The sequence below is a fragment of the Pteropus vampyrus genome, unplaced genomic scaffold, assembly GCF_000151845.1.
Source record: "Pteropus vampyrus isolate Shadow unplaced genomic scaffold, Pvam_2.0 Scaffold651, whole genome shotgun sequence".
Lineage (NCBI taxonomy): Eukaryota > Metazoa > Chordata > Mammalia > Chiroptera > Pteropodidae > Pteropus > Pteropus vampyrus.
In genome coordinates, this window is record NW_011889432.1 from 744,005 (window position 1) to 756,051 (window position 12,047).

Here is a 12,047-nt window from a genome sequence, read left to right on the forward strand (position 1 = left end):
CTTGACTGAATTCATTTATTCTAATAGTTTTTTAGTAAAATCTTTAGGGTGTTCTAGATATAGTTCCATGGCATCTGCAGATAGTAACAGTTTTACTTCTTCCTTTCCAATTTGAATGCCTTTTATTTTTCTTGACTAATTGCTGTGGTTAGGACTTCCAATACTATGTTGAATGGTGATAGTGGGCATCTTTTTCTTGTTCCTGATCTTAGAAGAAGGAGTTTCTGCTTTTCACCATTGAGTATGCTATTAGCTGCGGTTTGTCGTATATACATAACCTCTTCTTTAACATTCATCCATTAATGGGTACCCAGGATGCCTCTATATCTTGCTACTGTAAATAATACTGCAATTAACATGGATTCACATGTCCCTTCAAAGTGGTGTTTTGGGTTTCTTCGGATAAATACCCAGAAGTGGAATAACTGGGTCTTCCTTTGTCTCTTGTTTTAGCCTTTGTTTTGAAGTCTATTTTATCTGGTATTAGTATTGCTACTCCAGATTTTTTTTGTTTTCATTTTCATGAAACATCTTTTTTTCATCCCTTTACTTTTACTCTGTGTGTATCTTTCAATTTGAAATGAGTTTCTTGTTGGCAGCATATGTAAGGGTCTTGTTTTCTTATCCATTCATCCACACTATCTTTTGATTAGAGCATTTAATCCATTTACATTTAAAGTAATTGTTGCTAGATATGTAGTTATTGACATTTTCATATTTTGGATCTTTTTTCTTTTTCTTTTCTTCTTAAAAAGTCCTTCTAACATTCCCTGTAATACTGGCTTAGTGATGATTAACTCCTTTAGCTTTTTCTTGTCTGAAAAGCTCTTTATCTATCCTTCAATTCTAAATGATAGCTTTGCTGGGTAGAGTAATCTTAGTTGTAGGTACTTGTTTTAATCACTTTGAATATTTCCTGCCAATCCCTTCTGGCCTGAAAAGTTTCTGCTGAGAAATCAGCTGACAGTTATGGGAGCTACCTTGTAGATAACTAACTGTTTTTTTATTGCTGCTTTTAGTAATCTTTATCTTTATCCTCTGGCATTTTAATTATGATGTGTCTTGGTGTGGCCCTCTTTGGGTTCATCTTTTTTGTGACTCTCTGCACTTCCTGGTCTTGTATGTCTATTTCTTTCAACAGGTTAGGGAAATTTCAGTCATTATTTCTTGAAATAGGTTTTCAGTTCCTTGCTCTTTCTCTTCTCCTTCTGTTATCCCTATGATGTGAGTGTTGGTAAGCTTGATGTTGTCCCAGAGGATCCTTAAACTATCCTCATTTTTTTTAATTCTTTTATCTTGTTGGTGTTCTGATTGGGTGTTTTCTGCTGCCCTGTCTTCTCAATCACTGATTCAGTCTTCTCCATCTAAGGTAATGTTGGTTCCTTCTAATGTATTTTTCATTTCAATTATATGGTCTTCGTTTTTGACTGGTTCTTTTTTATGTTATCTATCTCCACCTTTATGTTTTCTATCTCTTTGTTAAATTTCTCACCGAGTTCCTCTATTCTTCCCCTAAGTTCATTGTGCATCCTTATACCAAGTGTTTTGTACTCTGCATGTGGTAGATTGCTCGTCCCCATTTTGTTCAGTTCTTTTTCTGGAACTTTGTTCTGTTCTTTCACTTGAGACGTGTTTCTTCATCTTCTGATTTTGCCTGTTCCCTGTGTTTGTTTCTTTGTAGTAGGTTGGGCTGCTATGTCTCCTGGTCTTAGTAGAGTAGCCTTATGTAGTAGGTGTCTGTGAGTCCCAGTAGCACAGTCTTCCCTGGTCACTTGAGCTGGGTGCTCTAGGTATGTGTCTTGTATGGGTTGTGTGTGCCCTCCTTTTGTAGTTGAGCCTTGGTTGCTGTTTGCTCATCAGTGAGAGGGATTGACCCTTGGGCTGATGACCAGTGAAGGAGATATTGTATAGGGGCTGATCCTACAGATGAGGATTCACTTTAGCAGGGCTTTAGTGCCTGCCCTGTCTGCCCTCTGCGTGTGTCATTCTCAGATGTGACCCCGGTGGTACTCTAGTTCAGACAGAAGCTGGCCGCCGGGTGTGCAGGCCTGGGCCTCCTAGGACATGCCCTCCTGCAGGCCAAGTCTAGCTGTAGCCTGTGCCTTGCTCAGGATTACCTGGCATGAGCCACCAAGTAATCTGCAGATAGCCACCACCCACACTGGGCTTGGAAGTACTTTGAGAGACCAAGCAGCAAACCGAAGCTGGCTTCCGCTAGTGTTGGGCTTGGGGCTGCTCAGCAAGAGGTACAGAGAATACTGAAGCTAGATGCTGCTTGTTTAGGTTTTGTGAACCTTTGAGAGATTTTAGGGAAGTTTGCAGTAAGAGCTAAGACAGGTCATTTGTATGGAAAATCCACTGGAATCAGCTTGTGTGGGCCTGCACGTTGGGAGAGGTCAGGTCTTAGGAATTCACTAGGGTGGGACAACCAGTGTTAGCTTCTTTGATGGAGATTCATATATGGCTCCTGCCTGTGTCTGCAAGCTTGAGTGAGGGAGGGTTCAACAAAGGAACAAAGCCCTCTGCCAGTACTTATGTCTGGGAGAAAGTTGCCCCTCTAGCCCTCACCCTGAAGCCAGACTACTTACTCATTTCCTCTCCATATATCCCTGGCACTTTTCAAGCTGCGACCTCATAGCTGGAGCTCAGAGCCAGTGAGTCCGTCACCAAGTAAGTTCGTCTGCGGGCCCCTTAAGAGGAAACTCGGCGACTCCCTCAGCCCTTCGTCTCACTCAGTCCTATCTCCACTGGTTTTCACCGCCAGAACTTATGGGGACTAATTTCCCTGGCACTGGAGCCCTGGACTGGGGAGCCCAGTGTGAGGCCTGGACCCCTTGATCTTCCGGGGGACCTCTGCAGCTGAGATATTTCTCCCAATTCTCAACTGCCACACGTGAGGGTGGGAGCAGCCCATTTTGAATCTCTACCCCTTCTAGTTTCCAGGTGGCCTCTTCTGTGTATCCCTAGTTGTAAGACTTCTGTTCAGCTAGACTTCAAGTGACTCCCAATGATGATTGTTCTGTAGTTTAGTTGTAATTTTGATGTGGTCATGAGAGGAGGCAAGCACAGCGTTTACCTGCTGCGCCATTTTGACTGGAAGCCAACTTTCAAGTTTTTTTTTATCATTTGCTATTTTAATTACAGTATGTCTTGGTGTGGATCTCTTTGGGTTCATCTTGTTTGGTATTCTCCATGCTTCCTAGATGTGGATGTCTGTTTCTTTTCCCAAATTAGGAAAGTTTTCAGTCACAATTTCTTCAAATAAACTCTCTGATCCTCTTTTCTTCTCATTCTGGGATTTCTGTAATGTCAGTGTTGGTATGTTTGATGTTGTCCCAGTGACCTCTTAAACTATTCACATTTTATTTTATTTTTATTTATTTATTTATTTTTGTTGTTCAAATTGTTTGATTTCTGCTAGTCTGTCTTTCAGTTTGCTGATCTGTTCTTTGGTATTAGCTAATCTGCAGTTGATTTCTTCTAATGTATTTTTTCATTTCAGATATTGTATTCTTCAGCTCTGTTTGATTCTTATTATACTTTCTGTTTGTTGAATTTCTTCTTAAGTTCCTCTATTTCACTCTCAAGTTTAGTGAGCATCCTTATCAGGCAAATTACTTAGCTCTGTTTCATTAGTTGCTTTTTTTCCTCTTGGGGATTTTCCTTGTTCCTTCATTTGAGACATTTTCCTTTTCTCATTTTGTTTTGCTTTCTGTATTTGTTTATATGAATTAGCCAAAATGTCTGTGTCTCTCCTAGTCTTGAAAACGTGGCCTTGTGTAGAAGTGACCGCTGTGTATACTGTATGCCCTGGGTGGATTTGGCGTGCTTGTTGCAGCTGGATTGAGGCGGGTACTTATGGCTTCTTGGATACTTGCCTACTGGGTTGCCACAGTTCCAGATAGTGAGGCCATTTGCTGTGGTAATGCCTTGTTGTTCCTGCTTGCTCCCTTTTTTCAGAGCTGAAAAGGGCTCTAGGCCATAGGGCTTGGAATGCACTGCGCTGACCTTGCCGTTAGGCCAGAGCACCTGGATAGATTTCCTGCCTACCCTATATGATTTCTATCTTTTTGTTTAACTTATATTTTTGGTCATTATTTTTCATGATTTCATTGAATTGTCTTCCTGTGTTTTCTTGTAGGTCATTGTGTTTCCTTAAAACCACCATTTGCATCATTTTTTTTTTTTTTTTGGTAAACCACAGATCTCTATGTCTTTAGGTTCAATTACCAGAAGGTTATTGTGATTCTTTTGTGTTGCCATGTTACCTTATTTTTTATGTTCTTTGACGTTTTATGTTTCTATTTTTGCAGTTGAAGAAGTAGTTAACTACTGCTTTCAGGAGAGAGACACCTTCTTTTATTCCTGCTAGTGATTTTGAAGCTATGTCAGACATTCTCTTTGCATACCTGTTCCATGGTTCTTGCCTTTTATAGTAGCAGAATTTTTAATCTCGAATGTTTTCTCTGGATCCTACAATGCCCTAGGCTGAGTAATGACAGCCTCTCTTTCGTTTTCCCAAATATGGTGCTAAAGCTCATTTGTTATCTCTTCTAGGCCTAGAAATTTGACCAGCTTTCTACATGTGCTCACTAACCATCTGTCAAAGCCCATTCTAACAATGCCATCTGGAGCACACAGGAGACAGTCATATGGCAGAGGATGTGTGTTGGGGAAATGTGGGTCAGTGGGCATCAATGTGCCAATTTGGGGGATCTATGGGTGAGGCTTTCCCAACATCTTATCAGCAGGCTATTTTATGTATCCTTTTAATGTCTCTAAGTGTCCTGTCTGCTGCTCTCCTTGCTTCTTCCTGTCTCCGCTTCACATAGCTCATGATTCTGTACTCTGGATAGGTTAGAGAGAAATTATCCCCTTTGGCAGCATTCTGCACAGCTGGGAAACCTGGATGCTCACTCACATCCTCACTCTTTCATGGGATAATGAAGATCTCTCTTTTTCTCAAGCTTTGCTATCTGGGTGAGGGGTGACACAGATAAAGATAATTATTTCTCTTTTCCATTCCAGTGCATTCATATTTGTATTCATTTTCATTTCAACGGAGTGTTGGAACTTCTCTCTATACCTGGATATCCACAAAGGCTTTCTTGTCTATGGATGATTGTCTAATTCAGTATTTTTTAGGAACTCCCTGAGTTTGGCTAAGAGGGGCTGGAGCCAGTATACAGATCACTGCAGGGTCCATAGCTAGAACTGAGGTTGTCTGCCTGTTAATAATGCTTGGGTGGGGGACACTCATGCTGGGTCCCTTGGCTTAAGGTGTTAGATTCCACAGCTCCCTAAAAGGCACTTTTATGTTTGGGTCAATGCAGATTTTTTTTCTTTTTACAGTGGAACAAAAATGAAGGATGCCTTATACCACCCTGATGCTGATATGTCTTCCCAAATCTAATTCATTTACATTGAAACCTAATTATTATTAGCAAAGGATTTACTATTGTCATTTTAAAAATTGTATTTTGACTGTTTTGTAGTTCCTTTCTTTCTTCCTGTCATGCTATTTTCACTTTTGATGATTTTTTTTGTAGTGGTATATATTGATTCTTTTCTCTTTTTTTTAAAAAAAAATCTACTACAAGTTTTTTAGTTGTTATCATGAGGTTTAACTAAAGTGTTTTATAAATATAACGGTCTATTTTAAAGTGATAAATTGAACTATATAAAAACTCTACAATTTAAATTCCACACATTTTGTGTTATTAATGTCACAATTTACATATATATATATATGTTACTGGTGTATTCAGTAACACATTATTGTAGCTGTAATTATCTTTAACACTTTTTTCTTTTACCTTTTATATCAGAGTTAAAATTGATTTACATACCACCGTGACAGTATTTGAGTATTCTGAATTTGACTACAATTGTGTACCACTTAAAGATGGGGATACTTTCTAAGAAATGTGTTGTTAGGGACCATTGTGTGAACATCATAGATTGTACTTACACAAATCTAGATTGTGTAGCCTACTACACACCTAGGCTCTATGGTATAGCCTATTGCTCCTATGCTATAAGTTGTATAGCATATTAATGTATAAAACAACACAAGATTTAATTAAGCACAAGAGAATGATGCAATCAAAAGACACAGTAAATACAAGATGCATGAAGATGCTGCTGGCATAATACGGCATACTGTTTGACAGCAAACTTTTTTTATAAGTCAAAAGAGTACTCCTTAAAATAAAATAAAACTATGGTATGGTAAATACATAAACCGTTGACAGCCATTTTTATCATTATCAATTATTATGTAATTTACATAATTGTATGTGTTATACTTTTATATGACTGGCAGGACACTGGGTTTCTTTACACCAGCATCATCACAACCACATAATGTGTTGTACTATGATGTTATTATGGCTACTACCTTGCAATAGGAATTTTTCATTCCATTATAATCTTACAAAACCACTGTCATGTATGCATTTCATAAATGATCGAAAAGTCATTATGCAGTGCATGACTGTATAGTCTTAGCTTTACAGTGAGTTTTATACTTTCACTTGTTGACATGTCAACTTAAAGACATGTCTTCATTTCAACTTAAAGAACTCCCTTTAGCATTTCTTGTAAAGCAAGTTTAGTGGTAATGAACTCCCACATCTTTTCTTTATCTGGGAAAATGTTTATCTCTCCTTTATTTTGAAGGATAGCTTTGCTAGGTAAAGTATTCTTGGTTGTCAGTCTTTTTTTTTTTCCTTTGGCATTTTGATATAGTATTTCCTTCTCTCCTGGCCTGTAAGGTTTCTGCTGAAAAATCCACTGATAGCCATATGATAGTTCTCTTGTATGTGAGGAATTTTTCGTGTTGCTGCTTATAAAATTCTTTCTTTGTCTTTGATTTTAGATGGTTTTATTTTAATGTGTCTTGGTGAAGATCTTTTTGGGTTCAGACTTTTAGGGTAAATGTCCAAATCTATCCAGATTTGAGAAGTTCTCCACCAGTTTGTCTTTTTTAAGTAAGCATTCTTCCTCATTCTCTTCTTCTCCTTCTAGGATTCAAATTATAAGTAAATTGCTTCTTTTAATAGTATCCCGTAATTAATAGGTTTTCTTCATTCATTTTCATTCTTGTTGTCGTTTCTCTCGTAGGATAATATCAAATATCTTGTAGTTTAGTTCATTGATTTCTTTGCTTCGTTGAGTCTGATGTTGAAGCTGTCTATTGACTTCTTCACTTTAGTCATTGCATTCTTTAACTCCAAGATCCTATTGTTTTAATGGTTTATATTTTTTGTTGAACTTATTTTGTTCATGTATCCTTCTAATTTTGTTTAGTTTTCTGTGTTTTCCTGTTGTTCACCAAATTTCTTTGAGGATTTTTCTGAACATTTTGTCAGACAGTTCATAAATCTCCATTACTTTAGAGATACTATTGGAGCTTTATTAGTTTCCTTTGGTGGTTTCATATTTCCTTATTTATTTGTGATTCATGTGGCCTTGCATTGGTGTCCACAGTGGTAGATTTGGAGCCTCTATCTCTGGGGAAGGGACTGGTGCTTAGTGGTGGACCTGGTGCCAGAATCCATGGTGATGGGCTTGGGTCCTGTGTCCATAAGAACCAGCTGGGATCTCTGGTCCAGAGGAGCCAGCCTGAAGCTGTGTCTGTGGCATTTGGCTTGACAGTGTGGTGTGCCATGAGCCTGGGTCTATGGGAGCTGGCCTAGAGCTTAGGTTTACAAGGACTAACCTGGTGCTGGGGCTGTCCAGGAACCAGCATCCTCAAGATTTGGTCTGGAGGCTGGGTCTTCTGGGGCCTGATATTATGGTAGGCTGAAGGTCAGTGTCCAGAAGAGTCACTCAGGAGGCTTGTTTCATGGGGCACTCTGACTCTGGGGCATATTTTGAGGCTGAATTTCTGGGGCCAGCCTGGCACTGGGGAGAGTCAGGGACCTTGGCCCATGGGAGCCTATCTTATGCTGGTGCATGCCTAGAGTCTAGTCTTGCAAGAGCTGGTCTGGAGGCTGGGTCTTCAAGGACCAGCAAGGTACTAGGACAGGCCAGGAGCCTGGGTCTCTAAGAACTTGTCTGGTACCTGTGGCTTCTGGGTCCATTTTGGCACTTGGGTGGTTCAGGTCTGTGGGTCCTTGGGAGCTGCCTGGAAGCTGGGACTTTGGAGGCCGGCATGGCACTGCTTTGGGCCTGGTGCTGAGGTTCACGGTGAAGTCACATATTGACTTAACTCTCTTCCTCTCACTGGGAGAGTGTCTCTCTCAGTGCTACAGTGACAGGATTTGGGGGAAAGGTAACAGGTATAATGTGAAACTCTTTACTACCCTCTTCAGTTCATCTTTTCTATTTCTGCTCTCCACCCAGGTTCTTTGATCCCTCATCTGCAGTCAGTATCTCATGGGGTGTTGTTCAAATTGATGTTTCTGTTAGGGGAAGAGCACTAGAAACTCCTGTATCATCATATTGCTGATGTGATTACCACCTCAGGCTATTAACATCTGTTAAACTCTGGAGATTGGGAATGGAGATTATTAATTTTATTCGTATATATTTTATGTTGTTTCCTTTGTTTCAATGTCTATTACCTTTGCAAATAAAATATTTGTATATAAAACCTTCAGTCTTTATGATGACATTATAAACAAACAAAAAAATTGATGTATATAGTACAGTAAGATTTAAAAGACATATAATGGATAAATTATTAGTTTCTAGAATATATAAAATACTCACATAATAATACAAAAACACTATCTTGATAGAAAAATGGTCAAATAACAGACAATTCTTAGAAGACATAAAATAAATGGCCAGTAATCATAATAAATTAAGTTGACTTTATCATTAATCATTGAAATATAATTCAGTATGAGACATCATTTCCCCATCATATTTGCAACAATCAAAAGTCTCCATAACCTTCAATTTTAGGAAGGATGTAGTGAAATATACACTGTCTATGAGACTAAATTTTAATAGTATGTTATCAGCATCAAAACTTTAAAGTGTGTACTCTTTGATACATATTTCATGTATAGAACCTGTGGAGATACTCCCACATATGAACAAATATACTTCATTGTTTATAATTTTAAAAAGTTGCAAGGATACTAAATGCTTTTTAACAAAAGAACGACTAAATAAATTATTTTGTTATACAATATATCATGAGGTAGTTGAAATATTGGGATAGATAGATCTATTTTTATATAGAAAAATTATTAAGATATTAAGTGGATTAGAAAAAATTACAGAATAGTGTATATGCTATGATCTATTTTACATTCAAAACCTCTTATCTAAAACTATTACAGTACCTTCTTTGTGTACATTTAAATACATAGAAATAGGTCTAGAAAGAATTGATACTTTTGTTTTCTTCTGGAGATAAGATAGCTGAAGAAAGGCAGAAGTTTGGTGGCAAGAGTAATTTTGTCTGTTATTTGGATTATATGCAGTTAAATTATATTCACGCATTGTGTAAATAAATAAATACTGATTTTCTAAAGAATATAAGAATGTGCTGAGGGGTAGTGGGAGCAGAATGGAACCAGTCAACCAATTATAAAAGCCTCAAAAACAAGAAATACAGAGGAAGACATCCCAGCACTTTTCTCTGGGAAAAAAATGCCTAGGGTGATGGAAATATCTGGTCTGTGTGACAGATAAATCTTCATTGTGCAGACAAATATGTCAGGTATAAAACACGAAGCTAGTTATCAGCATCTTATGACTTTAATATTTATGAAGAAATGCTATAATAATTTCGCTTCCATTGTAATCTTTCTAGGAGGGAAAGTGGGGTGTTATCTTCTTAACAGACATATCTGATTGGTATGATAATTGTGTTTCTCAATATGAATTAATAAATTATCCTTTTCATTTTATATCTTTCAGTCTTGTGATATAATCGGCACAGTTCCATCTCTTGATTTGGATGAATTCTGGGACATGATCAAGATCAGGCTGTAGTCCTCTAAGATTGAAGGCTATGGCCTGGATCATGGTGAACTCACTAAAGGAAATAACACCTGTAAGATGGTCCTGCAGCAACCAATCAATGTTCTCTTTTGTTCACATCCAGTCCTTACTGTATAACTTTAAATTCCTATAAATCCATTAAGAGCCCAATAAATTTTGTCTCTCATTGCTGTGTTAGTTCTCTATGACTACTGTCTAGTAAATTGTGCATTTTCAGTAAATATTTTATAATAATTCCAAATATAAAATATTACTAAAATTAATGTCAAAATATGACCTTCTTCCTACAAATGACCATCCATTAATTCTTTGTAGTGTGACAATATCAGGAAAGTGTGTGTGGGGAGGTTAAATGGTAAAAACTGAAAAAGAATTGTTTCCAGAACATTTTCTTCACTTTTTTATATGGTATTTATCTATATAATCTATGATATCCCTAATTCTACATCTTAACAATTTTCCTGGTCAAGGTAGTTGTTGTGCTTGTTATTTCTAAAATACTGATATTTAATAAATAAGGTATCTTAATTAAAAGCATTAAAAGTTATGGCGAAAAATACAAGGAGAATGGGAAAACCTTAGTCAGCAACCTTCAATAGTTCACGTAATTCATAGATTGTTCAGACATTAGATGAAAAAAATTAAAGTTAATTTTGGGGGAATCTTTATAGACATTAAATAATATAGTAAAAATACAATAATTAAAACAATGTATTACTTTCATAGAAATATACGTAAGTCAGTGTAACAGGATATAAAACCCAGAAATGCATAGAAACTTATCTAAGAATTTAAAAGTGGCATTTCAAATTAGTGGAGAAGGGCTGAATCATTCATTAAATTGTATCAAGAGCATCTAGCTGATCGTATGGGAGAAAAATTAGATCTCCCTCCTTATACCATAAATTTAAGCAGTGATAAAATTCCCTGCCTCTTTTAATTTTTTTTTTGTTTAAAGGGTTTTTGTAGAGCAGCTTTAGGTTTACAGAAAAATTCAGTGTAAAGTACACAGTTCCCATATACCTCCTGCCACCATGCATGCATAGACTCCTCCATTATCAACATCACCCACCAGAGTGGTATATTTGTTATAACTGATAAACCTACATTGATCAATTTTAATCATCCGAAGTCCACAGTTTACATTAGGATTCATTGTTGGTGATTTACATTCTATGGGGTTGGACAAATGTATAATGACAAATGTAGATGATTATAGTATTGTACAGAATATTTTCACTACACTAAAAATCATCCGTGTTCCACCTATTCATCCCTTCCTTCCCCTCCCCCAACTACTGGCAACCACTGATCTTTATACTGTCTCCATAGTTTTGCCTTTTCCTGAATATTATGTAGTTGGAATCATACAGTATGTAACCTATTAATATTGCCTTCTTTTACTTAGTAAAACACATTTAAGTTTCCTTCATGTCTTTTCATGTCTCGATATCTCATTTATTTTTAGTAATGAATAATATTCCATTGTATGGATGTACCAGGTATAAATCCATTCACCTATTAAAGGACGACTTATTTGCTTCTAATTTTGAATGATGAATAAAGCTTCTATAAACATCCATGTGCAGATTTTTGTGTGGACATGTTTTCAATTTGGGAGGTAAATACTAAAAAGCACAATTGTTGGACTGTACTCGAAGAGTTGGTTTACTTTTGTAAGAAATCAACAACTATTTCAAAGTGGTTATAACATTTTGCATTCCAACCGGTTTCTGTTGCTCAGTATTCTAGCCAGCATTATCTTTTGTCAGAGTTCTGGATTTTGGTCATTCTAATAGGCATGTAGTGGTATCTCATTGTTGCTTGAATTTGTATTTCCCTTATATTTAATGTGAAGCATTTTTTCATATGCTTCTTGGTTGTGTATATCATCATGGTGATGTCTCTGTTAAAGTCTTTGGCTCATTTTTTTTAATCAAGTTGTTTATTTTCTTATTGTTGAGTTTTAAGAATCCTTTGTATATTTTTGAATAACTGTCCTTTTACAAATATTTTCTCCCCACCCTGTAGCTTGGCTTCTCATTCTCTTGAAATTGTCTTTTTGCAGAGCAGATTTTTTT

The 12,047-nt window shown here is 36.9% G+C and overlaps 1 protein-coding gene across 1 annotated transcript in view; it reads left to right on the top strand.

Annotated features, from left to right (window-relative positions):
• The window catches only part of LOC105308984 (negative regulator of P-body association), an 88,001-nt gene extending 76,453 nt beyond the window's left edge, over window positions 1-11,548 (top strand). Inside the window, exon 3 of the mRNA XM_023525944.1 lies at window positions 9,883-11,548. The gene's annotated coding sequence lies outside the window, so the exon portion shown is untranslated. The remainder of the gene's footprint in view (window positions 1-9,882) is intronic.
• The last annotated feature ends 499 nt before the right edge of the window (window positions 11,549-12,047 follow it).